The sequence below is a fragment of the Hemiscyllium ocellatum genome, chromosome 9 (assembly GCF_020745735.1).
Source record: "Hemiscyllium ocellatum isolate sHemOce1 chromosome 9, sHemOce1.pat.X.cur, whole genome shotgun sequence".
NCBI classification, from domain to species: domain Eukaryota; kingdom Metazoa; phylum Chordata; class Chondrichthyes; order Orectolobiformes; family Hemiscylliidae; genus Hemiscyllium; species Hemiscyllium ocellatum.
Window position 1 is genome coordinate 41,352,470 of NC_083409.1, and position 24,434 is coordinate 41,376,903.

Sequence of the window (24,434 nt, forward strand, 5' to 3'; positions counted from 1 at the left end):
AACTTAAGGATTGAATTTTAGCTACTTGTGAATTGAATCAAGTTGTTTGGAGAGATTCTCGCCATAAGGCCTAGCAAGATCTCGCCACATCACTCATACCACCACAGGAACCCAACCTTAGGTTAATACTAATAAGAAGCGTTGATGGCAGTTAATTCACCCATGGCAGTTAATTCACCCAAGGCATTTCAGATGGTTCTCTACAAGAGAACAACAAATACCTTGCTGAGTGGAGTGCCAAAAAAAGTGTGTGTTTTGCGAGTATTAAGGTTTTGCCAAATTCAAAGCATTTTACGATTATGAGACAGCGGGTCAGTCAGGCTAGCTGGCTGCTGGTTGAAAGCACCGATTGTAAAATGTTCAATCAGAAAGCTTTGGGGATGACCGCAGCCAATCATGGATTAATGAGGATGCTGGATTAGCAATTCAGTGAAGACAGAGATCAGGCAAAGAAATTCAAAAAGGGTAGGAGGTTGCACTTGTTTGCAGCAGAATATTCATTCAAGGAGATGGGGGCACACTCCACAAGCAGTGCCTTTAAATATTTACCCTCTGGATCCATCTGCTTTTGCCTCTATTCCCAGGACACTGGCATATCTGGTTGGCCAGTGCTAAATTTAAATTGTTGCTAAAATCTGAGGAATTAAGTACCATCCACACATTATAACCAAGATGTGGAGGTGCTGGTGTTGGACTGGGGTGGACAAAAGTCAGAAGTCACATGACACCAGGTGAAGCAAGACTGGCCCCTGTAAATAGCAGTGCATTGCTGCGTCAAAGGGTGGAAAGAAATATCTAGAACATTCATATTGTTTGCCCACTTGCTATAGAGCTAACCTTACATTTCCCTTCTGAACTGGGTTTGAAATTTTAATCATTGTGACACACTGAAGGGTCCCACTCAGATATTAGAGCCTAAAGCAAGGTACATTTTTGAGCATATTCATGGTCATAATCCAACAGGTTTATTTGACATCACAAGCTTTCAGAGCAGTGCTTCTTCGTCAGGTGAAGTGGAGCAGTGCTTTGAACGCTTGTGTAGTCAAATAAACCTGTTGGATTATAACCAGGCACCGTGTGACTTCTGACTTATTATAAAAGCAGATCCATCCATCCAGAGCAAGTTGGTCAGCCACCTACTCAAAAAAAAACCCTTCAATACAATGGAAACACTTATTTTATGAGGTTGAGAGTCAGGGTTAGGAAATGAGCTGTTTTAAACTCTCCTTTCTAAACCATTTTCTATCCACCATGGTTTTGAAAGTGCTGGGGATAATTTTAAAATGCTAGAGGTCTTTGCACTATTGACTTGATTCAATTGTATGCCGGACAGAAGCTCTATAACATGTACCTGTTCATCACAGAATAATTTACATGTAATGAAAGTTTTACAAAACATTATCCTATATTGAGTCTTTATTTTAACTAGTGTTTGATTGAATGTTGCTCACAATAGAATCGCAGAGCACAGTACAGAATATAACAGTGTTTTATGTGACCTTAGAAACATCTATTATCAAAAAACAATATAAATCATCATTACTTCTGACACCTTACAGTCGTACTACACAAGGGGGAGTCTCGAGAATATTCTCCTGAGACAAAGGCAAGGTTTGTCTTAAAAACATTACAAATCTGCCTATTATTCACATGAAAAATAAGCTAGTTATTTTAATGATTGTGGATAAAGGCACGCTTTTGAAAGTCAATTTTTTCCCCTCTGATCTCAAATGTTTGTAAGAACTGAATATACTCTATATGGTGGAAAAAGCTGCTCAAAGAGATCTGACAATACCACTCTCGTTATACTATGTAGCCATACGATTATTCACTGTCACTCATAACCACCAACTCCCACATATTTAGTGTGTGGGAGCTAAAACAAAGAAAGAAGCTGACATACTGTGTTAAAAGCAAGACTGGTCCCTGTGAATAGCAGTGCATTGCTGCGTCAAAGGGTGGAAAGAAATATCTAGAACATTCATAATGTTTGCCCACTTGCTATAGAGCTAACCTTACATTTCCCTTCTGAACTGGGTTTGAAATTTTAATTATTGTGACACACTGAAGGGTCCCACTCAGACCTTAGAGTCTAAAGCAAGGCACATTTTTGAGCATATTCGTGGAAATGTCTATAGGTTAGATTCTCCACCACTTCAATTGAATACCAATGGGAATGGGGTTGGGGAGAGGCAGTAGAGGGGTAAGGAATGAGAAGCAAGGTATAAAACACTTACAAGGGATTTTACCCCCAGGGCAAGCATCTTAGGTGTTCCACTTATATCCTGTTCATATATTGCTGTGCAACATCAAGCTGGATAGATGGAGAAGAGTATCACCCAACCCATGTTGGTGCGTCAACCAAAATAAAACAAACAATCCCTCCATTAACTGAAACAACCCAGGATGTTTGCCTGCAATATCCTCCATGAAAATCCAGTCCACATGTTGGCCCCTATTTCTGTAAAGAATTTCCCGCAGTGAATTCTAAATTTAATTTCCATAAGTTTAATCGTGCAACCCTTTGTGCAATCTTTCTCTGGAATTCAAGTTCTGCATTTACCTGTTCTTCCTCTTTTATATGGTCTCTCTCTCTCAGTCACCTGTTTTCAAAGGGTGAGCAGGCCTCGTTGTCAACTATTTTCCTCACCTTTCGTTCTTAAGGCAATAGACACCAGTCTATAGCTCTTTTCTGTGCATCTTCTGAGGTTGCATATTTACCTGTGTCACAGTAATTAATACCAGATATGATACTCAAAGTGTGGACTAACCAGAGCAATCTGCAGTTTAATCATGTTTAATGTGGTATTCAAGGTCTGTTGAATCCCAGTTGCAAATGCATTTAGTTTTAATATAGTTTTTGTCTTGGTTTTGACCAATCTCTTATTGTACAATACCCAGCTCCTCATTTTGACATGGTTTCCTTTGATTTCTCTCACTTCATTGTTCAATGCCATATATTTAGTTATGATTATGGGTTTCTGAGCTATTATCTGTCAATTTGACATGATTTCCTTTATTCAGAATACATCACCATTTGAATAGCTGTTTGTCAACTTTTTTTGAAAGTTCAATCAATAGAATGGAAGCATTTATAGCTGTGATTTACATCTGGACGTCTATTGGGGTAAAGTTGATCTTTCTGATCTTATATCTGTCCCATATGTCAATTACAGCAGCAAGTGCTCAACACCAACCACCACAACTCAATAAAACTCAGTGTATAGAGCAACTGTTGTCTCCATACTCCGATACTGTAGTGAAACCTTTGGGTTTATATGTAACTATATTGACTGCATCATTCACCCTATTTGCACCATTTATTGATGCTGCACAGGGCTTTCAATTTTAAGCAACAAGTGCACAAATAACTCAAGACCACTAACTTCATCCTCAATTATTTTGACGCTATTCACAGTGACCTATCTGCAAATATTTAGCTGTGGCCCATATTAAGTTTCCTGCCCGATTACGCAGGTTATTTTACTTAATCTAGAGCAGCACTTCCAAACATCAGCCAGATGTGAACGAAAACAAAAGAACATTAAAGTAGCAGAGAGCATCCAGTAGACAATTATTAAAGTTTGTGTGTTATACATGAACATAAAAGGTCTCATACACATACGAAAACTTGGGGTTGGAAAAATACAGTATAAATATTATTATTTTATGCGCTCACTTGTCTATAACTTCCTTTTGACCACTCCATCTCGTGGACTTTGGCGGAAAGCACTAAATACGATTGACCTTGTATTTGCATTCAACATTACCAATGTGTAGTGCCATCACACTGAAGCTCCTGAAGGACTACCTTGATAAAATTGAGATGAGTCAGATAAACTTTGAGTCATTTTAGGATTTCAGTCATTCTCCACCATTCTCTGCAATCTTACTCCCCCACCATCTCGCACACCCCAAATTACACACATTATAACACACACTCGCGTTTCCCATCCCAACCACCCACATTATGTAATCATTCTCATCATCCGTATGTTCAATGAATGGCAGCCAGCAGGAAGGCATGGCTGATCTGGTAGCCCATATCCCAGCATAAGCCAAGTTATGATCACAGGCCTGCAGGTGGAATTTTTAAACTGTTTAGAAAGCGTACACCCGTGCTGACATCTGATCCAGTAGAGGATGTGTAAAAAATTTTTTTCCCCAAAGAACTGGCTTACCTCAATAATACAACTAGAAAGTGCAGATCACAATAATATCACTCGAAAAGAGAGGCCAAAGGGAAAACAGTGCAAGGGCAGGATTAAACAAGGGCAGTCACTGGGGAGGGGTCTCACTGTCCCATTCATTGCTCCCATTACACAAATTGGAATAGTGACCCAGGATTTGGAAAACGCTGATCATGCTGGCTCCCTCTTCCTCACAGCAATACCTGCCCCACTTCATACTATCAACCACCCCAGTCCTCTGTGTCAGTTCGGCTACAAAGTTGGAGAGAGACCAACTCCAGTTTGGGACACCTTCTCCCTTACCTACCTGCTGTGGTGTTCTGCTGCTGCTTTTACAAAAGCCTCCTATAGACCTCCAGCTTTTAAAACCCATTCACCATTGTTAATTGAACAGGGAATCCATCCTCAAGGCCAGCTCAGGGAAAATCACAATGACAGTCCACTTCCCATAAAGTATTACCTTCTGATCCTAATATAAGCCTGTTAGTGGGATATAGAAACCTGTAGTGAAAATCCTGCCCCTAGAAATAGGCGAATTACAAAATAAATCAGTGAGCAGTTCTCCACACAAGGGAATATCTGTACCCTATGAGATTGGGTCAATAGAAATGTTCAAGACTGAGATTGATAGATTTTTGTTAGACGGGCAAATGGATTGGCTAAAACTTCACTGAGTGATATAACAGAGCCGGAAGCTAAACATCCCTCCTCCTATTCTTACAGTCAGTCAGTCTTCTTTCTATTCCAACATTTTATTTGCATCCCAAACCATTTTATATCCAATAGCAACCCATTAACGAAGAACATTGACAGAACATTTTTGCAGCAATGCAGCGGGCTTGTAAATAAACACCTCCTGTTATCATTCTTGGACTAGAAGCCATGGAAATGGAGTGGTGATGTGATCATGACATTCTCAACTTATGGCTATGATAGGGACAGTTTGGCTCAGATTGCAATTGAAGCAGCAATGAGGATCCAATTGTGCTTTCCTTTGCAAACCTCTTATCATTTCACCTCAGCTGCTTTAAGAATCTTTGAAGGAACAGTATAGGTTCCACTCCAGAGTCACGAGTTCGAAGTCCCTTTCTGACAGAGATTAACACTGGCAGCTCAAATTGTCATTTTTTTTTGCTTCACATGTGGATTCCTCTGTCAGCAGGCAGCTGTCAAGACATGAAACTTAAATCTTCAGACATCTGCATTTTAATTTATGTATTTATAAAATATGCAATTCTTTGAAGACCTTTTTGATTTTATATTCCATTAACTGTTTAAGCACAGAAGCTGATCTCTTAGAAATTGTGCCATCGTCTGTAGCTGTGCTTTTGAATAATCGGATATGTATCCTGAAGAAAGAACAGCCAAGACCAACACTGAGCCCAAGTTGTATTTATAGCACAGCAGGATACAAATGAATCATTTTAATCCCTGCAGGAGACATCAAGAGAAAAACCATGCATGTTGAAAATCTGAATTTGATATCGAAAGTATCAGGACTATGTAGCTAGTCTCGGCAAATAGCCTAAGACGAGACTCTTTTCTCTCGAGAAGTGAAGGGTGCGACATGAGGAAAGTGAGGTCATTATGAGGGGGTTTGATAGGGTACACATTGAGAAGGGCTTGGATTTTGCAATGTCAATAATGCTGATGCTATGAGCACTTATCACTGTAATAGAGTAAATCCAACAGTCACTTTTAATATCTGCTGCACATAAACACAGAAAGCTGTAAGTTGCTGTCAGGGACACCCTATTACTGCACGTGCTGCACTATCACAGACCTTGCTGGTCCGACTCAGCGTTGAAATCCATGTAAATGCATGAGGTTGTGAGGCTTAACTACTAGTTGCCCAGTAAGCACAGAATAGACCTGGCTTGGTGTTTTTAAGAGTAGGTGAAACCAACTTCCTGGCAGTGGAAAAATATTTTAAAAGTTTGTAATCTCATTTCTTTAGAATTAATTTAGTGCTGAAGATGTCAAAATTTGTTTTTCCTTTCACATTTTCTAACTCCTGTGTTTCTTTCTCCCTCCCACGTACAGAGTCAAATCTTCTTTTAGTCCTTCTTCACTTTTTGTTCAGAATTTAAACTAACTTTTTACAATCCATGTTGCTTAATAGCAATTTTTCAATCTCATTCATTGTATTGTATGTAGCTGGAATAACAGCGTGTCTATACTTGCAACACTCATAGAAACTCTGGGAACAATCAGGACAGTGAATGACAAAATTACTTCCTCACTGGTGACTGCAGAATCTGTGTTATTGCGTTCTCATTTATGAGACGACCAAAATTAGATGCCATTAGTACTAAGTAGTCAGTCACAAGTTGTAAAAGAAATTCAGGAAGAAAACATTTTGGCTCAGGATTATTTTGAATGTGGAGCTTGTTACCATAACAAATATTTAACATAATCAATATAAATGTCTTCATGGGGCATGTAAAGGCAAGCTAGATAAACACTTAAAGTAAAGAGCATTGATATGATTAGAGGGAAATGGTCAGAAGAGACTCAAGTGGCACATAAACACTTGTGCATACCAGTTTGCATTGTTTCAATACTGTAAACTTTCTGCAGTTCCATTGGTAGCATAAGGAGATGAAGGCATTGTCGTCTTAGCTATAGATTTACATTATAGAGTAGTAACTCAGATACCCAAGCTAATGCTTTGTGAATAGGAGTTAAAATCCCACCACAGAAACTGTTGGAATTTTAATTCAATCAAAAAATTTGAATATCGAAAGTATCAGGACTATGTAGGAATTGTAAACTAGGCTCAGTAATCGTGACCGTAAAACCATTAGGAGAAAGTGAGGACTGCAGATGATGGAGAACTGAGTCAAAAGATTTTGGTGCTGGGAAAGCACAGCTGGTCAGGCAGGATCCGAGGAGCGAGAGAGTCAATGTTATGAGCACGAGTTCTTCATCAGGAATGATGACGGGCTTATATCCAAACGTCGACTTTCCTGCTCCTCAGATGCTGCCTGACCAGTTGTGCTTCACCAGCACCACTCTTTTTGACCATAAAGCCACTGTCAATTGTCATTAAAATAAAACATCTGGTTCATTAATGTATTTGAAATAAAGAAATATGCCATCTTTCCTCATCTGGCCTACTTGTGCCTCCAGACACACAGCAATGTGGCTGACACTTAACTACATTCGTGTTAGCATCGCAAGCCCCTCAGCTGAAGAGCACTTAGAGATGGGAAGTAAACACTGGCTTTGCCAGTGACACCCATTTCCCATAAAAGAATCATAATACGCCAACATCTAAAAGAGAAAGTAAGGTAACAAATGGAAGGAGGTGGCATTGCCAGGGCCCATGATGGTCCATAATTGTTCTTAGAGCTACACTTGCTCATTCACCATAACTTTGCGAGAAAAGCAACAAAATGTTGTTTCTATTATGAATTCAGAAACGTCCCAATAATGGGGCAGGAGCAATTCCAAAGATTTCATAGCCACAGTTTGCTGTTGGTACCAGAGTGTTTAACTGCCCTATTGAAAGAGAAGCAAATACTAAAGCACAGACATAGTAAGACAGATAGAAGTGGGCGCTTGGCAGTCAAGTGGTGCATTATTGTTGTGCCAAGAAGGGCAAATCAATAACTCTTGTCAAGGAAGATTGACCACTCAGTTGCTCACTTGTCTTTACTATATGACAGCAATGGACTCCTTAGTTCCAAAAATGTAGGCTGCTTGGATTGGCAAGGGTATCTGATCCATACTGAAAAATCCACTGAAGTACAAGTAGGTTGCAGTAGGAGACAGGAATTGTCAACACTGCCTGTCTGATTCGTCACCACTTTCAAATGGAATATTTATCAAGACCTACATTTATCCAAATGAAATGATTCAGCACTGTTTTCTTCTCTCGCTGTCTCTCATGGAATCCAATGCTATGCAGAGGACAGAGGTAACTGGGTAACAGTTAGAGGTGGGAAGGGGAGGAAGCAGGCAGCGCAGGGACCGCCTGTGGTCATTCCCCTCAACAATAAGTATACTGCTTTGTATACTGTTGGGGGGGACGGCCTAGCAGGGGTAAGCTGCAGTGACCAGGCCTCTGGCACAAGGTCCGGCTCTGAGGCTCAGAAGGGAAAGGGGGAGAGGAGGAGAGCGCTAGTTATAGGAGACTCTATAGTTAGTGGGACAGACAGGCAGTTCTGTAGACATGGGCGAGACTCTTGGATGGTTTGTTGCCTCCCGGGTGCCAGGGTCCGAGACGTCTCGGACCATGTCTTCAGAATCCTTAAGGGGGAGGGTGTGCAGCCAGAAGTCGTGGCGCACATTGGCACCACTGACATATGTAGGAAGAGGGATGGGGAGATCATTCAGGAGCTCAGGGAGTTAGGCTGGAAGCTAAAAGCTAGGACGGACAGAGTCGTCATCTCTGGGTTGTTGCCGCTGCCTCGTGACAGTGAGGCAAGGAATAGGGAGAGAGTGCAGTTGAACACATGGCTGCAAGGATGGTGTAGGAGGGAGGGCTTCAGGTATTTGGACAATTGGACTGCATTCGTGGGCGGCACGGTGGCACAGTGGTTAGCAATGCTGCCTCACAGCGCCAGAGACCCGGGTTCAATTCCCACCTCAGGCGACTGACTGTGTGGAGTTTGCACGTTCTCCCTGTGTCTGCGTGGGTTTCCTCCGGGTGCTCCGGTTTCCTCCCACAATCCAAAGATGTGCAGGTCAGGTGAATTGGCCATGCTAAATTGCCCCTAGTGTTAGGTAAGGGACAAATGTAGGGGTATGGGTGGGTTTCGCTTCGGCGGGTCGGTGTGGACTTGTTGGGCCGAAGGGCCTGTTTCCACACTGTAAGTAATCTAATCTAATTCTGGGGAAGGTGGGATCTGTACAAGCAGGACGGGTCGCACCTGAACCAGAAGGGCACCAATATCCTGGGAGGTAGGTTTGCTAGCACTCTTCGGGGGGCTTTAAATTAATTTGGCAGGGGGATGGGATCCGGACTTGTAATCCAGAAAGCAGGTTAGCTGTTTTTCAGGATGTCCAAGAATGAAGGGAGGCTGTGGAGAAGGTAGCACTGACAGGGAATACTTGCGGACACAGAGATGGGCTCAAGTGTGTATACTTCAACGCAAGGAGTATCAGAAATAAGGTGGGTGAACTTAAGGTGTGGATCGGAACTTGGGACTACGATGTTGTGGCCACCACAGAAACGTGGATAGAACAGGGACAGGAATGGTTGTTGGAGGTTCCTGGTTACAGATGTTTCCGTAAGATTGGGGAGCGTATCATCCGCCGTCATTTCTGCCACCTCCAAACGGACCCCACCACCAGGGTATATTTCCCTATCAGCGTTCCGAAAAGACCACTCCCTCCGTGACTCCCTCATCAGGTCCACACCCCCCACCAACCCAACCTCCACTCCCGGCACCTTCCCCTACAACCGCAAGAAATGCAAAACTTGTGCCCACACCTCCTCCCTTACTTCTCTCCAAGGCCCCAAGGGATCCTTCCATATCCGCCACAAATTCACCTGCACCTCCACACACATCATCTATTGCATCCGCTGCACCCGATGTGGCCTCCTCTATATTGGGGAGACAGGCCGCCTACTTGCGGAACGTTTCAGAGAACACCTCTGGGACACCCGGACCAACCAACCCAACCACTCTGTGGCTCAACACTTTAACTCCCCCTCCCACTCCACCAAGGATATGCAGATCGTTGGACTCCTCCGTCGCCAGACCATAACAACACGACGGTTGGAGGAAGAGCGCCTCATCTTCCGCCTGGGAACCCTCCAACCACAAGGGATGAACTCAGATTTCTCCAGTTTCCTCATTTCCCCTCCCCCCACCTTGTCTCAGTCGAATCCCTCGAACTCAGCATCGCCTTCCTAACCTGCAATCTTCTTCCTGACCTCTCCGTCCCCACCCCACTCCGGCCTATCGCCCTCACCTTGACCTCCTTCCACCTATCACATCTCCATCGCCCCTCCTCCAAGTCCCTCCTCCCTACCTTTTATATTAGCCTGCTGGACACACTTTCCTCATTCCTAATGAAGGGTTTATGCCCGAAACATCGAATTTCCTGTTCCTTGGATGCTGCCTGACCTGCAGAGGAGATTTACCAGGATGTTGCCTGGAATGGAGAATAGGTCATACGAGGAAAGGTTGAGAGTGCTAGGCCTTTTCTCATTGAAACGACGAAGGATGAGGGGTGACTTGATAGAGGTTTCATAGATGATCAGGGGAATAAATAGAGTAGACAGTCAGAGACTTTTCCCCTGGGTACAACAGAGTGTTACAAGGGGACATAAATTTAAGGTGAAGGGTGGAAGGTATAGGGGGGATGTCAGGGGTAGGTTCTTTACCCAGAGAGTGGTGGGGGCATGGAATGCGCTGCCTGTGTAAGTGGCAGAGTCAGAATTATTGGTGACCTTTAAGCGGCAATTGGATAGATACATGGATAGGTGCTTAAGCTAGGACAAATGTTCAGCACAACATCGTGGGCCAAAGGGCCTGTTCTGTGCTGTATCGTTCTATGTTCTGTGCAGACTATTGGAATTGATTAGGAAACAAATTCTAGGCCAATGCCTTGCATTTATGTTAATTGACAAGGTGAAATGGCCTGAAGCGCTCCACAGGAGTGATTATCATGTAAAAACGGACATTGAGGCAGATAATGTGCCATTGGCTTGGAGTTGGAGGGGTATAGGGGTAGGGGAGGTTGGGATGGGGTGGGGGAAGGGGCCATTTACATTGAATTGTCAACATTCACCATCAAACCACTTTGAAACTGCCCATTATGGTGTTCCTTTGTTCTATAATTGATTATGTTTACTATGGATATTCGGTGGTGTGCTTAGTTGGCTAAAAGCCTGGGCATTGACTGACAGACAGACAAGTAAACAAACAGAATAAAGGATACGAGGAACAAATTACTGCAAATGCTGGAATCTGAACTGAAGACAAATGCTGGAGATCACAGCAGGTCAGATAACATCCATGGAGAGAGAGTAAACTAACCTTTGAAGTGGAGATGACTTCATCAGAGCTAACAGAATAAAGAGCTGGAAGCTACAACTGGAGCACATATCAGCCATTCTAAAGCATTGGGAATAAAATCTGCTCTATATATAGAAGCTGGAGTGTCGTGTCTGGATAGATCTGAAACCTATAGCACTCAACGTCAAGATACGCAGGTTAGTCTGTCATTCAGGGCTTTGACAGAGTCTGCATTGTGGCTCCACCCCCAGAGATAGCAATCAATGAAAATCAGAGACAATTTCAAATTTCCTACTACTATGTTGTCATTCAAACCCCATTAGGTTACACTTTGTTCCATCGTGGTTTTTACTGGGTGTTTAAAAATTTGATGAAGAACACAAGTTCCCCAAAAATATAATGTGCTATTGGTGGGATGCTGTTAAATTATTAATCCAGAGATTTTAACAATCTTTATCCAAGTTATCCTCTTGAAAAATATTTTCTCAGGATATTTATCTTCTACCTTTACAACCTGTACATTGTGCAACATAAAACAAAAGTTCAGCGATATTATTGCAAATGCCTTTGTTTCCTGTTTGCATGGGGACAGATGAGTAAAATGTTTTAAGGTGATTGGTACTTGTATAACCTGATGACGTTTGTCCAGCTACATGCAGGAATTAAATTGCTGAAGTTCTCAGTTCTGATCACAATCTCAGGACTGAAACAAAGAAGTAGATTTTCAGAAGCACCCACAATCTTATGAATGGAGGAATGCCAATATCTCATAGAGTTATAGAATCATATAATATGGAAACAGACCCTTCAGTCCAACCAGTCCATGCCAACCACAATCCCATATGAAACTAGTCCCACCTGCCTATGCATGGCTGAAAGCCCTCTGAACATTTCTTATTCATGTAATTATCTAAATATTTTTAAAATCTCGTAACTGTACCCATATCTATCACTTCCTCTGAAAGTTCATTCCACACATGAACCACTTTCTGTGTAAAACAAAATTACTCTTTCTCCTCTCGCCTTAAACATTTGCCCTCTGGTCTTAAAATCCCCACCCTATGGAAAATACACCTTATCTATACCCCTCATGATGTTATAAAATCTATAAAATGTCAATGGGTACCATCGTGCTCAGCAAGGCTGGCAGACTCAAAGTAGCCAGGATCTCCGAGATATAACAACTAAAATAAATTCATCAGCTTAATCTGCATTCTCATTTACCATCAGGACTAATTCATATAACCGGTTGTTACAATTTGGTTCTCCTAGTAATTAATAGGGAAGCAAATAAAATTTAGACACACATTAGATGGAATGCATTTATTCCTTTCATTGCAAACTAGGTGCGTTCAGCCAAATAACTAACATATAAGCACTGAATGACAATACCACAGAATCATACAGTTTGGGATCTGGTACTGCAATGTCTAGCACACATTATCCTTCCACGTTTTCGACTTGGATTTCATCCTGAATGATTAAATGAAAGCCTTCTTTGCTTATTAGGTGTCCTATGTAAAACAAATTTAAAAGAACAGTTCCCAACTGTATCTTTACAGCACAAAACTGTCATTAGTAAATGGGTACTGTGGTTTGAGTGCATGATTGAGGCAAATTTGAGAGATTAAGTGCCCACGAATTGTTCCTGACATGGGGACACTGGTTAATGGTAAGTGTCAAAAGGTATGAAAATGTTTACTTTTCCAGCACTAACATTTGACTCTGTGACATTTTGGATTGTCTATCTATTCATAAAAAAAAGATAAAATGAAGGATCTTAACACTCAGCAGAGGCAAAGAAGGACATTAACCTGTCAGTATGATTATAGTGCTACTTACAACTAATTTGACAAGCATAAGAGGAGCAGATACTTACAAATTGCACATAAAAATACCTCTGACAGGCATCGACGTTCCCTTAAATGTTTTTGACAAACATAGACATGGAGTTTGCTTGTTTTGTTCCATATCAGCGTGGCATACAGCATAAAGATTAAAATGAGAGATTGCTAGAAGGTGGGCTGAATTTTCCCATTTGCTGTTAAAATGTGGTGGAGGATGGTGTTTCATGGTGTCAGTTGACCAGGGCCAAGGGTGAATTTTCTCACTATCTTCTACTTTCACCTCATTAATCATTGGGCATAATTGTGTGGCAAATGAGGCACAGGCATTCCAAATTCCATGCCTCCAATTCTCTAGTTAAATTTCAATGTTTCAGCGCTTCAGACATATAAAGCCAGGAACTCTCTTACAAAGGGCAGTGCTTGATGAGAAGATGTCTAGAGAGAAGGCTCCCCGCTTTCAGAACAGGGATCTGGAGGTGTACCTGGATGGGGTGCTGGAAATGAGGGCCACTCCTTCCCTGCTGCCCACCAAAGAAGACCACACAACCAAAGAAGACCACACAACCAGGAAAAGGTAGCCTGGACACAAATTTCAGCCTAGGCCTGTGCTGTGCTCTGAGTGAAGTGTGATGCCCAGCAGCACAGGAACAAGGTCAATGATTTCTGCACTCTGCAAGGGTATGTCCAGCCACCTTCCCTCTGCTACCTCACCATCACAGGGTCAGCATTCATTCACATGCTGAACTCACCAAAGCTGATGGACTACAACCCATTCAACAGCTCTCATCTTTCTTACCTACGTGAACAACTAACTCAGTGCTTCCTACTTACTCAGCAGACACCTCAACACTTTTGCTGCCCCTAAATGACCTTGAATAGCTCTTGTATCCACTTCCATTACATTCAATCCCTCTCTTGTTTTATTGGAAGAAAAACTGGCCTTCCTCACAGCTCCCCATCACTACCTCCAACCAACTAATGTCTCAACAGCATCCTTATTAATGCCCACACTGCTTCTACTTAACCATCACCAAGCTCCTGTATTGGAATCAGACCAGTCTCTTGACTGTGACTGTATCTCTGACTGACTATAATCTCCCTCCACCCCATACTGAGGACTCTTCCTCTTTGTCTTTGGCATATAAGCTGCAAGGTGCCATTCAGTGACATGGGCAGCCCAAGGTGAAGGAGCAGAGGAAAGGTGGCAGGACATACCCTGGCAGAGTGCAGAAGATCATTGACCTTCTTCCTGTGCTGCTGGGCATCACACTGCACTCAGAGCACAGCACTGGCCTAGGCTGAAATTTGTGTCCAGGCTACCTTTCCCTGATTGAAGCATTTACCTTTCTGTGCTAAAACGTAATCTGAACCACAGTGGCTCACAGCCTGGAACTTCGTTTTGCAGAGCTTGTGCTGTAAATGGCCCATATGGGCAGCACATTGGCTCAGTGGTTAGCACTGCTGCCTCACAGTGCCAGGGACACGGGTTCAATACCCACCTCGGGCAACTGTCTGTGTGGAGTTTGCACATTCTCCCAGTGTCTGCGTGGGTTTCCTCACAGGAGATTTCTTCTGAGTGCTCCGGTTTCCTCCCACAATTCAAAGATGTGGAGGTCAGGTGAGCTGGTTATGCTAAATTGCCCATAGTGTTAGATGCATTGGTCAGGGGTGAAAGTAGGGGAATGGGTCTGGGTGGGTTGGTCTTTGGAGGGTCGGTGTGGACTTGTTGGGCCAAAGGGCCTGTTTCCACACTGTAGGTAATCTAATCTAATCTAATCATATAGAGGCTGGCAGCCTGTAAAGTAAAGGTAAAGTTGAGAATCATAGGGCTGCTCTCTCACTCAAGAGAGAGATGATTAGTGGTGAGGGACAAAACTGAAAAGGTGGGGCATTTTTGGTAACCTCAGCCAGTGTGGGAATTGAACCCATACTATTGGCATCATTCTGTACCACAAATCAGCCGTGCAGCCAACTGAGCTCATCAAACCCCTAACTCAGTGCTAAAGTCAGCAGTGAACACTAAGAAAACATGTCAAGAACCATAAGATGCCCATGTCCTTGCTAAAGCATCCTGTGTGGATGCATGAGATGTGTACATTCCCTTGTGCACAAAACAACCTGGCAGAGACACACAAGTTGTAGGTGACCATCAAGTCCAAAGTAAAGTGTTGAAGGCCTTAGGTGGCCAAGTTGTTCCATGAGCAGAGGTGGTGATGTGGTGAGGCTGGTGCTTTGCCAGGGTGGAATTGAATGGATGAAGAGTAGAGAAGGGCTTGGTGGCTATGAAGCAGGTGATGTACAAAAGAACCAGGTGACACTATGCCCAGGACAGAAGATCAATGCACTGCAGCCTCCAGGTACCCGCTCTGATTTACCCCAGATTCCTGATGAAGGGCTTATGCCCAAAATGTCGATTCACTTGCTCCTCGGATACTGCCTGAACTGCACTGCCTTTCCAGCACCACACTCTTGACTCTGATTTACCCCTGTAGGGAATTTGTGCTGCTTAGTTTCTTGGTGTAATAGAAGAGAATTGAAAGTGGGATATAAATAGAGTGAGATAGGGCTTTGATGAAGTGCAAATGCTTGGAAGGAAAGTGATCCTTAGTCAAAGGTGAGATTCTGAAGCCACTATTTAATGATTGAGAGGGAATTTTTTTCTCAATGCCGAAAATCTTGACTTCTCCATTCCCACCTTATTTTCTCATCATTGCCATCATTACTCTCACCACACCAGCAAGGAGAAAATCCCACTCCACGTCTTTTCAGTATTGTGTCTTCCACGCCTTGTCTTATTTCTTTGTCAAGGTGACAGGAAGGGAAATAGTCCCAGCGTTCTGCAAATGACGCATTTTCTAAAGCGAGTATTTTTTTACATCACATTTCCTGAGGTTCAAAACCATACTGATGGACAGGATTTTTCACTCTTTTGAGCAGTGTGGGCAATGACAAGAAAATTGGGGAAAATGCTAAACAAGAACACAAGTACTCGGAGCAGGAGTAAGGCCATCTGATCCTTTAAGCCTGCCCTGCCATTCAATAGGATCATGGCTGATCTTTTCATGACCTCAGCTTCACTTACCCACCCTGTCACCATAAACCTTAATTCCTTTACCGTTCAAAGAATTACCTATCTTAGCTTTAAAAACTTCCAGTGAGGAAGTCCAATTATTTCACTTGGCAGGGAATTCCACAGATTCACAACTTTTTCAGTGAAAAATTCCCTCAATTCAGTGTCCAAATCTGCTCCCCCTAATTTTGAGGCTATGCCCTCTTGTCCTAGTTTCACCCACCAGTGGAAGCATTCTCTCCACCTCTAACCTATCTATTCTCTTCATAATTTTATGTTTCTATAAGATCCCCTCTCATTCTACTAAATTCTAATGATTATAATCCGAGTCTACCTCAGCCTCTCCTCATAAGCCAACCCCCTCAACAGCGGAATCTGGCGACCACTTCTTCTGGCTTTTATCCAAATGTATAGGAAGCATCTTCAAAATGCTCTGTTTGTTTATTGTTGTTCTCCAGACTTGAGATCTCTCTGAGATTTCTCTTTCACCTGTGTGCTGTTTCAACACAATTCATGGTATGAATTTGCAAAGCTGATCTTTTTTTTTCTATGTGCAGTTATTTATATTTGTCTGACTTTATATTCAGTGCTGCAAAATTTATGTATTATAGCTTTATAAATACACAATAATCAACCAAATCTTCCAATCTGGGTCCTATTTCTGAACCAGAGCAGACACAAGTTACTGATTTGTCTCAACAGGAGTTTTTTGGCAGAGAAAAGAACCTTTCCACTTAAGCAGTCCAGTCTAGCCCAGCAATCTACTTGTGCCGCAGCAAAGTGCATGGGAATTGAAACCACACACCGTTTGATGGCAGGAGCTGCTGTATTCCATGGTTTAAAGGTCCTGAAGCCCATTTGACAGCTACTGAGAGAAGGTAAGTGTATAAAATCAGTGAGGGATCGGGCTTCCAAATGGTGGAGGGTGAGCCTGCCAAGTGGATGATGGGTACAAGTGCCAGATAGGTCCATCACATATGAGATGGGTGTAAACTTTCAGCATAAGAGTCCTGATGAAGAGCCTCTGCTCAAAACGTTGACTCTCCTGCTGCTCGGATGTTGCCTGACCAGCTGTGCTTTTACAGCAACGCACTTTTTGACTCTGATCTCCAGCATCTGCAGTCCTAGTTCTCTTTAGGTTGTGTGGGGCCTGGGTCAGAGGTCGTGGCGCATGGGGAAAGTTGGCAGGTGTCAGCTGTGTCTCTAAAGTGCCTGGGTGAGAGGGAGGGGTGAAGGCATTGGTGAGTTTGGATGGAGACCAATTTAATTGGAGCAAATGTTAATACATTTCCTTAGTAACTATTAAGCTAAGATATTTAGAACCTCCTAACTCTCTGAGTTTAATGCAGTGAGGAGCTGTTCTTTGGCAGATTCCAGATGTTGTGTAATTTCCCCGTTGGAGATGTCACTGCCTTGGCAATCCCAGTGGAGTCAGCATAGGGACTCGAGTCAATGCTTAACTCTAGTCTATGCTTCTGAGTACCTTCAATCAGAAGATCTGGGCCAATCTTTGCTCATGTGTTACTTAATAGGGAGAAAGTCAAACATTATAACATCCAGTGAATTTTGAACTTCAGTAAGTGGCTAATATTGTAAATATTTACCCATGTTTGCAGGAATTTTGTGCAAATATTAATACATTCCATACACTCGTTCCAATATGAACAAACCTTCAGAATTCCTAAGTGAATATACTGAAAGCTACTGAGGTTCTGCCACTACTATTCACACTTTCAGATCCCCAGATGGAGTCAGAATTGAAAAGTGTGACGCTGGAAAAGCACAGCAGGTCAGGCAGCATCAGAAACGCAGAAGAGTCGACAGTTCAGGCATACGCTCTTCCTAAACCCATTCCTGATGAAGGGCTTACGCCCGAAGTGTTGAATCTCCTGCTCCTCAGATGCTGGGGTCTAGGTTAGAGTGGTGCTGGAAGAGCACAGCAGTTCAGGCAGCATCCGAGGAGCAGGAAAATCAACGGTTCGGACAAAAAGCCCTTCATCAGGAATTCAGGCAGAGAGCCTGAAGGGTGCTCCTCAGATGCTGCCTGACCAGCTGTGCTTTTCCAGCGCCATACTTTTCGACTCTGATTTCTCCAGCATTTGCGGTCCTCACTCTCTCTCAGAAGGTGAAGTCAGTCAGTGTCTCAAGGGAAAGCATTACAGAGGGAAAATGATTTTTTCCACACTACACAACAGTTTATTTGTAAATCAACAAACACAGAGCAACAAAGAAACTTGTAGACTCTCTGGGATTTCCTTGCAGAATGCTAAAAGGCTGAAGGTCGTAATTTGCAAGCTCCCAAGTGTAAATAAATATGAGGAAATACCAATCACCAGCTTGTGACAATTGCATGTGGCAGGGGATATTTGCATTGCTCTGCAGAAACAGTTTACCCATTTTAAAAATGCAGTGCTCGGTTTTCAGCTTGGCACTGCTGCAGATTTGAGCAGCAGTTTTTCCACTATTTGCACACTGGGCCAGCACAGCGAGAACACAGATTAATGATCACCTCCAGACAGCAGCGGACCATCAATACAGCTCATTATCATTTTACAGGAGAACTTTGCGTCAGTCGGCAGTAGTCGGGGTTACGGTAACTGATGGCCCACCTCTAGAGTTTTCAACAGCCAAGGGATGTCAAGTCGGTCCCTGATGCGCTTTAATTCAAAACAGGCAAAGGTTTGCGAGGGAGCGCGGTGTGAATTCTGAGATAAAAACTCACTGGCTTCGCCACAGTACGGTGCAGAACAACTGAGCCGATCTTTTCACAGCTGCTGCTGTAATCCCAAGGTAAAGCTACATCTCAAATATTGAACCAGTCAATTTACCCAATTGGGGCTTTCTAGTAAGTCTGGGATAGCAGCAGGGTGTTCAATAGTTGAGCTACTGAGACTAATGACTCACCTTAAATTTCTCCTTTCTGATGGTAACTTGCTTCTGACAAGATTAACAACCCAAAACACACACAAAAAAGGAAATACTGATCTAGTTTCAATAAACTGAGCGATTACTATTGTTCTTGTATTTATTGGAATGCCAATAAAGAAAATGCTTGTACTACGTTATTACATATTTATATATGCTTCCCAATCCAGCAAGCATGCATTACTTATTCATATCCTGTCATCTTACTGTTCATGCAATGGTTTGCAAGGTCATGGAAGTATAAGCTGATTTGACAGCATTGGGAAGGCATTGTGCAATTAATGAAAGCACCTTGAGGTCCCAGTGACAGGAGGGCTATTGGTGTGCAGATCTGACATGTGGGGTTCACATTAGGCACTCAATTCTATGCATAACATGGATTGACAAGGTAGTTAAAGTTATAACTGATGTTGTTTTCAGAGGTTGTAACTTTTTCATTATGAATAGGGTAATCAACTTTAACTGCGTTCTTTTTTTAAAAAAAAGTGTCATTGCGTTTGGTCCTGGTTTGAAGGGGGTTAAAATATCAGGACAGTTTGCATAATCTTAACTTTCAGTTGCGTGAATCTTTATTAAATGGTGATTAATTTCCAATATTTAAGATGATTAAAGGAGCTAATGAGTTAGATAGAGAGAAAGCATTTCTTCTGATAAAATGTCCAGAACAGGGAGGCACAACGTTAAAATATGAGCTAGCTTGTTCAGAGTCATGACAGGAAGTAATCTTTCACATCAAGGGTATCTCCTCCAAAAGGCAGTTTAATTAAATTGAAAATTCCAAACTTGGGTTTGGTGGATTTTTATTCAGCAAAGGTATTAGGAAGTTTGGAGGTATTTTGATTAGGGTGTAATGACACAGCTCTGAAGTGGGTGGGACTTGAACTCAGCCTTCCTGGCCTAAAGACACTACCACTACACTACAAGTACTTTCAATGAAGAAATCTGGAGATGATTTCCGATCAACGTGTTCAGATGCTTTTACACATCTCTGGAACAGGTAGTACGTAAACCCAGGCCTCCTGACTCAGAGGTAAAGACACTACCACTGCACCACAAGAAATTGCTCTATTATGGGCGGCACAGTGGCACAGTGGTTAGCACTGTTGCCTCACAGTGCCAGAGACCCGGGTTCAGTTCCTGCCTCAGGTGACTGACTGTGTGGAGTTTGCACATTCTCCCCGTGTCTGCGTGGGTTTCCTCTGGGTGCTCTCGTTTCCTCCCACAGTCCAAAGATGTGCGGGTCAGAATTGGCCATCTAAATTGCCTGTAGTGTTAGGTAAGGGGTAAATGTAGGGGTATAGGTGGGTTGCGCTTCGGCGGGTCGGTGTGGACTTGTTGGGTCGAAGGGCCTGTTTCCATACTGTAAGTAATCTAATCTAATCTATTAGTGTGGCACGGTGGCTCAACGGTTAGCATGGCTGCTTCACAGCACCAGGGACCTGGGTTCAGTTCCACCCTCCAGCAACTGTCTGTGTGGAGTTTGCACATTCTCCCTGTGTCTACATGGGTTTCCTCTGGGTGGTCCAGTTTCCTCCCCCAGTCCAAAGATGTGCAGAATAGCCCTGTAGTGTCCAGGGAGGTGCAGATAAGGTGAATTAGCCAAGGTAAATGCAGGATTACATGGTGAGGTGGATCCTATGGAAAGAAGGCAAATGCAGTGTTAGCATTTGCTTTAGTAGGGCTAGCATATGAGACTAAGATATATACTGAGGCTGTATCAGGTTCTAATCAAACTGCATTTGGAATATTGTGAATAGTGTTGGGTCCTATATCTAAGGAAGGTTGTGTTGGCCTTGGAGGGGATCCACAGGAGATTTACAAGGATGATCGCAGGGATAAAGGACTTATCACATGAGGAGCAGTTGACTCTGCACTTGATGGAGTTCAGTAGAATGGGTGAGGGGCTGTCAGATTTAAACTTACAGAATACTGAGAGACCTAGATAGAATTGATGTGGAGATGATGTTTCAACTAGGAGGAGTGACGAGCCCCTGAGAGCATAACCTCAGAATGAAAGCATGTCTCTTTAGAACTGAGATGAACAGGAATTTCTTCAGCCAGAGAGTGTTGAATCTGTGGAACACACCGCTGCAGAAGGCTGTGGAGGCAAAGTCATTGAATGTATTTAAGACAGACATAGGTAAGTTTTTGATAAGTAGAGGGATCACGAGATAAGGCAGGAGAGGTGAGTTGGATAGAACATTAGCTTGGTCATGAAAAGCACAGGGTAGTTGTGGAGGGGTGTTTTTCTGATTGGAAGTCTGTGACCAGTGGTGTTTTGCAAGGGTCAGTGCTGGGATCTTTGTTATATGAAATATATGTAAATGATTTGGCTGAACATAGGTGGTCTGATTTGTAAGTTTGCCGACAGCATGAAGATTGGTGGAGTTGTGGATAATGAGGAAGGTTGTCAAAGGGTACACCAGAATATGTTGGGCAGAGAAATGGCAGATGGAGTTTAATCAGACAAGTATGAAGTGATGCATTTTGGGGGTCAAATGCAAGAGAAAGTATGCAGTAAATGCCAGGACTCTTGGGAAGGAAGGATCTTGGGGTGCAGTTCCATAGCTCCCTGAAAGTGGCTATGCATGTAGATAAAGTGGTAAAGAAGGCGTATAGCAGGCTTGTCTTTATCGTTCGGGGCACTGAGTATAAAAGTTGGTGAGTCGTGTTGCAACTATATGGATTTTTTGTTGGAATATTGTGTACAGTTATTGTTGCCACACTATAGGAAGGATGTGGAGCCTTGGAGAGGTTGCAAAAGAGGCTTACCAAGATGTTGCCTGGATTGAAGTTTATGAACTATAAGGAGAGGTTGGATGAACTTGCACTCTTTTCACTAGAACGTCAGAGGCTGAGGGGTGACCTGATAGGGGTATATAAAATCATGAGAAGCTTGATAGGGTGGAAATGTCAACTACTACAGGATGTAGGTTTAAGGTGAGAGGGAAAAAATTTGAGATATGTGAGGCAAGTTTCTTACAGAGGGTAGTTGATGCCTGGAACACGCTGTCAGGGGAGGCGGTTGTAGTAAACATGATAGCAATGTTCAACACACATTTAGACAGACACATGAACAGGCTGGGAATACAAGAATATGGACCATGTACATGCAGATAGGATTAATTTAGAATGGTATCATGATCTGCATGGACATGATGGGCTGAAGAGCCTATTCCTGTACTGTACTTTAAGGGGATTGAGAAACATATCAGCTATGATGGAATATGGGGCCGACTCAGTTGGCCAACTGGCCCAATTCTGCTCCTGTATCTTATGGTCTTGTGGTTTTGGTCCAAAATGGATAACCTCACACTTCCTTAGACTGAACTCCATCTGTCACAGTTCTGCCCATTCACTTAGTCTATCAATATGGCTTTGTAATTTTATGCTGTCATCTACATTGTCTACAATGCTGCCTAAGTTTATATCACAGCAAATTTGGATATATGACTTTCTATGCCATTAGAGGAGAAAGTGAGGACTACAGATGCTGGAGATCAGGGCTGAAAATGTGTTGCTGGAAAAGCGCAGCAGGTCAGGCAGCATCCAAGGAACAGGAGATTCGATGTTTCGGGCATAAGCCCTTCTTTAGGAATCATTCCTGAAGAAGGGCTTATGCCCGAAACGTCGAATCTCCTGTTCCTTGAATGCTGCCTGACCTGCTGCGCCTTTGTATGCCATTATCCAAGCCGTTTATAAATAATGTGAATAATTTAGGCTCTAACACAGATCCTTGTGGGACACCACTGGTCACACCATGCCAATTTGAGTACCTCCCATTGTTCCTACTTTCTGTTACCTACCACTTAAATAAGTTCCCAGCCATATCAGCAATTTGCCCTCAGTTCGGTCAGCTTCTACCTTAGTTAGCAGCCTCTTATGTGGGACTTTATCAAATGCCTCTGGAAGTCTATTTAAGCATCATTGATAGATATTCCGCTCTTCAAAACATTCAATGAGGTTTGTCAGGCATGATCTATCTGACTTCTTGATCAAGTAAAAGTTTTCACGGTGTTCAGATATTCCATCCTTGATTATAGATTATGGCAAATTCCCTGGAAGTTAGCTTAGCTGGTCTATAATTCCCTGATTTTCCTCTTCCTCTCTTAAAAACAGAGTTTTCCAGCAATATCCATTTTTATTTCATTCATCTTTTCCATTTGCATATTTTTAATTGAAGAGGCACATGACTATAAGAGGAACATGCAAGGCCAGGAGGAGAAACAATCAAAGGCTCTGAAGCAGATCAATACTGTAATTAGTGCATTTATTATCAGTGCCATTCAGCATGATTTGGATCTCTTACTTGCTTTGTGACATCAGTGGAAATCTTGACCATACCTCTGATACTAATGGGCAACAATGTATGTTGTGTAGTTAAAAATGTATTGCTCGGAGCCACTTTGAAGGGATGCAATTAATAAGATGTAATTTGTTGACATGGATCACTCGGGAAGGAATTACTAATGCCCTTCACAGAGTATCAAACAAATTGAACAAGCACTTTTATTCGTGAGAAATACCTGCTCAAATTTCTCTCAATGGATCTCTGATCTGAAGATGTGATTGATGCGGTTTGAATGATGCTGAAAATGTGTTGCTGGAAAAGCGCAGCGGATCAGGCAGCATCCAAGGAGCAGGAGAGTCGACGTTTCGAGCATGAGCCCTTCTTCAGGAAAGAAGGGCTCATGCCCAAAACGTCGTCTCTCTTGCTTCTTGGATGGTGCCTGACCTGCTGCGCTTTTCCAGCAACACATTTTCAGCTCTGATCTCCAGCATCTGCAGTCCTCACTTTCTCCTAGCGGTTTGAATGATGCTGTTCTTTGAGATTGACAGCATTCATGAGAATGTAGAACAGCATAGCTCAAAGAACGGGTCCTTCGGCCCACCATGTTGTGCTGAACATGATGCCAAATTAATCTAATCCCTTCTGCCAGCCCTCAGTCCATATCCCTCCATTCCTTACATATTCATGTGTTTATCTAAAAGTCCCTTAAATGCCCCTATCATATCTGTCTCAACCTCTGGCAGCTCGTTCCAGATTCTTGCCACTCTCTGTGTAAAAAACCCAGCTCCTCACATCTCCTTTGAACGTTACCCCTTTCACCTTAATTACATGCTCCCTGGTATTAGACATTTCAAGTCTGGGGAAAAAAGATTCTGACTGTCAACCCTATCTATGCATCTCATAATTTTATAGACTTCTATCCAGTCTCCCCTCAACCTGCTCTGCTCCAGAGAAAGCATCCTGAATTTTTCTGGCCTCTCCTTATAGCTTATACCCTCTAATCCAGGCAACATCCTGGTAAACCTCTTTTGCAGTCTCTCCAAGGCCTCTACATTCTTCCTGTCATCAGGTGACCAGAACTCAATGCAATGTTCTTGTGGGAGGAAGTGAAGACTGCAGATGCTGGAGATCAAAGTC